Raw genomic sequence first — 4,324 nt, forward strand, 5'->3', positions numbered from 1 at the left:
GTATCACGTGCATTTTTTTACTTACTCAAAGTAAAATCGTCATCCAAATCTGGTTTAAAATTCAAAAAAATAGGACGCCACCGTGCGGCGGGCAGGGGACCCAGCCGCCTCCACGCCCGCCCACGGGGCTGGCTCCCGTCTGACTGCCCCCCACCGCCCCGTCCCCCCGGAAAGCACGGGCTGCCCCAAGGGGCCGGCCTTCCTGCCAGGGCCCGGCAGGTAGTGAGGGTTGGAGGAGGAGAGGGCAGCCGCCTCTCCACCGCCCGGAGCGTGCCAGCTTGCGCGGATCCCCAGGCGATCTCGGAGCTGTGATATTTCACCTGTCCAGATACAGTTTCATACCTACACAGGTAACAGAAAAGGTCAGAGACATGAGGCAAGCAGGAGTGTGGAGCATGTTAAGCAAGATGAACATCTTTGGAAGCAGTTGTGGAAGCCCTAGATCTGCAGATGTATCTAATGACTTTAAGGAACTTTGGACAAAATTAAAGAAGTATCATGATAAAGAAGTACAAGGTTTACAAGTAAAAGTAACCAAACTGAAAAAGGAGCGAATGTTAGATGCACAGAGACTAGAAGAATTCTTCACCAAAAATCAACAGCTGAGAGAGCAACAGAAAGTCCTTCATGAAACCATCAAAGTTTTAGAAGATGGATTAAGAGCAGGATTATGTGATCGCTGTGCAGTAACTGAAGAACATATCCGGAAAAACAGCAAGAGTTTGAAAATATCCGGCAGCAGAATCTTAAACTCATCACAGAGCTTATGAATGAAAAGAATACTCCACAGGAAGAAAATAAAAACTTTCTGAACAGCTGCAGCAGAAAATTGAGAATGCTCAGCAACATCAAGCAGCTGATCTGCATCTGATGAAATGTTATTCTGGATTCACCAATTACAGCCTTTTCGTTTTCTGGCATCAGCCAACTATGAAGAAAGGAGAACCTCCACATCCGATACTGAGAACAAGCACATGCTAAACCAGACCCTTCCATGTGTATGGATGAATTGAGAAAAGTTCCAAAATCTTCAACTCATCCACAGCATAAACCTAATGAAAATGAAATTCTAGTGGCTGACACTTGTGATCAGAGTCAATCTCCTATGCCTAAAACACATGGAACGAACAGTTATCCCACTGATAAATCATCTTCTAATTCAGTTACAGTTGTTGCTGAAACAGCTGGACTTCGTGTTCAAGAAGAATCTAAACCTCAAGGTCCCATGAGCCCTCGTGGTGATGAGCTCTGCCACTGTCTAGAAGGGGATTATAAGGAACCATCTTTTGAAGAATCTAGAAGAAACAGTGAAGAGAGTTTAGGGTTTTCAGATTCTGAATCAAAGTCTCCTCCTCAAGAAGAATTGACGACTCGGGTATCATCCCCTGTATTTGGAGCTATCTCTAATGTGAGAAGCAGTATAGCTTTGAATACAAGTTTGTCCCCTTCCCTTTTAGAGACTGGGGAAAAAAAACCCATCTGAAAACACTGCCTTTCAGCAACTCATCTAATTCTAGATCAGAGAAGAGTAGATCAAAATCTGAAGATAGTGTCCTTTTCACACATCACAACCATGGGTCTGAAGGGAACAATATTAGCCAGTCATCTTCTAATAAGCAGATGCTTAAAAATAAAAACATAAGTGAATCCATAAGTGAACAGGACAGTGTGGATCCCATTAAAGATGCTGTTACTGATAGAGACAGCTGTGTGGTGGCCCTGAAACCATTGGGAGGCAGGTGATCCAAAAGAAAGAAAATCAAGGAAGAAAGTGAAGATGAAGTACACTGCCCACAAGCCTCTTTTGATAAAGAAAATGCTTTTTCTTTTCTGCTGGATAATCTTTCTTCCATGAATGAGACCATGTGATGGATAAACCTCTGGATCTGTCTGACCGATTTTCAGCTGTTCAGTGTCAAGAGAAAAGCCAAGGAAGGGAGACCTCTAAAATCAGACTTAGGCAGGTGGCTCTCAGGGAGGCTTGGAAGCCCATTCCAGAGGGCCCCTCCTCAAGCCATGAGGCCCTGAGTGGGAGCTGTGTGTTAACCAGAGATTCCCCAGAGCCGTTTACAGGAGTGCAGCCTCGGTCCTTGAGTAAATCCTCTCCAGACAATGAAACACCATTACAGATAAAAGAAGAAAATCCTATCTTTAAAGTCCCTCTACATCCACATGAAAGTTTGGAGACAGAGAATCATTTCGAGGACTTGAAGGGTGCTAGTTCTCATGAGCCAGTAAAAACAACCAGGTCAGTCCGTGGAGCATGTGAACTTGCATCAGTTGTTCAGTTAAATCCATGTAGAATTGCTAAAACAAAGTCTACAAAACAACCAAAATGTATCCTTTGAAAATATCCAGTGGAGTATAGATCCAGGAGCAGACCTTTCTCAGTATAAAATGGACATTACAGTAATAGACACAAAGGATGGCAGTCCAACAAGATTAGCAGGAGGAGAGACAGTGGACATGGACTGTACCTTGGTTAGTGAAACTGTGCTTTTAAAAATGAAGAAGCAAGAGCAGAAGGGAGAAAAGAGTCCACACAGAGGAAGAAAACTGAATGACAGCTTGGCAGATATGTTTGATAGGACAACACATGAAGAATAGGAGTCCTGCTTGGAAGATGGTTTCCTCCAAGTGGCGGATGAAGGGGAGGAATTCTCAGCTCCCACAAAGACTCCAAGCACTCATGGTGATATCAAGATAAAGTCAAACAGAAAGCATTTGTGGAACCATATTTTAAAGATGATGACAGACAAAATTTTATCTCATATTGAGGTAGTTCAGAAAAAAGCAGACAGACAAAAATTGCTTCGACACACATGTAAGGAATGTGAAATTTATTATGCAGATATTCCAGCAGAAGAAAGAGAAAAGAACTTGGCTTCCTGCTCAAGGCACTGATTCCACTACATTCCATCCAACACACCAGAGAAATTTTGGGAAGTTGGTTTCCCTTCCACTCAGACTTGTATGTAAAGAGGTTATACTAAAGAAGATCTTGATCCTTGTCGTTGTCCAAAAAGATGGCGGCCTTACAATGCCATGTTTTCTCCAAAGGCCAAGGAGCAGAAGACATCGATGCTACAGCAAAAACAGGACAGAGGACAATTTTTTTCTTTTCGGTTATTTATAGATAAAGTTATTATTAAACACTTATTTCCCATCTTAGAACCCAAATAGTTAAAAAGTAAGTTTCTTAGCAAACAGACAATAACTCAGCCCACCTTGGGAGAAAAGCAGGCAGCCTTGAGTGATATGCTCCCACACCAGGAAGCTGCTCTCCTGGGAGGAAATCAGAGTTGTAAAATTCTTGTAAATAACCAGGAACACTAATAAGAAACTTAATGTCTCTTCAAAGATAAAAATTTTGGGACCACTTAGCAGGTCTGCATTCCTAGGCCTTTGTCTCTCAACTGCCTATAAATCCCCTAGACAAGCACCACCCTGGTCCCACTGCAGTACCTGCATCTCCACTGACACTCAGCACTATTAGCTTCCTGCTTTATGCCAATCTAGCAAGTATACAAGGGTATGTCCTTGTCGTTTACTCTCATTTCTGCCATTACCACTGAGATGGCACACATCTTCCTGTGCTTATTAACCTATGGGGCTTCCTTGTCTTGAATTGCCTGGCTCATTGCTGTTGCTGTTATTTGGACTTATACCCCCTTTCTTTCCAATTGGAGACCCTGGCTTTTTTCCCTTTGCTTGTATACTACAGATGTTAGACTGTGTTTGCTTTAAGACACTGCAAATAACCTTTCCCAATCTGTCTCCCTGTTGTTTTTTTCCTATGGTGTCTCATTTTCCATGGGTTGGAAAATTCCAGTCCCCTGCCCCCATAGCCAGTGCCAGTCAGCTGCCCAGCATACACTCGAGCAGAAAGCTGACCCTGTGTGCCACAGACACTGTCGCCAGCCAACCGCAGGTGGGACAGATGCTGGCCCCAGCCACAGGTGTCTGCTCTCCCACCAGCTGGCTTCACAGTGATGGCTTCTAGAAATATCTCTTGTCACAAGCCCCTCCAACAGCCAGAAAACCCGATTTTCTCCTTGGACACACATGAGGTGGTGAGGGAGGAGAGCCTCAGTGGGGTATGTGTTGGCGTGGGTGGGGAGGGGCAGAGAGCTCGGCTCCTGGGGGAGACGTGAAGCGAAGGGACACACACCACTGGGCTTTCAAATATAAAGACTTTAGTGAAGGTAGATATTGGTATGGGGGTAGGTTTACAAGTCAAACACCCCCAGGAAAAGTGAGGAGTTGGGGGCTTCTGAGGATTTCCCCACCCCAGGAAGGAATGCTGCTAATCTAGTATAAGTTG

General features: G+C 44.3%; 1 pseudogene; it reads left to right on the plus strand.

Moving 5' to 3' along the window:
* The first annotated feature begins 407 nt into the window (after positions 1-407).
* Positions 408-3,136, plus strand: LOC140845306 (DNA endonuclease RBBP8-like; annotated as a pseudogene).
* Positions 3,137-4,324: the final 1,188 nt, after the last annotated feature.

This window comes from Manis javanica, chromosome 12, assembly GCF_040802235.1.
Source record: "Manis javanica isolate MJ-LG chromosome 12, MJ_LKY, whole genome shotgun sequence".
Classification (NCBI taxonomy): Eukaryota; Metazoa; Chordata; class Mammalia; order Pholidota; family Manidae; genus Manis; species Manis javanica.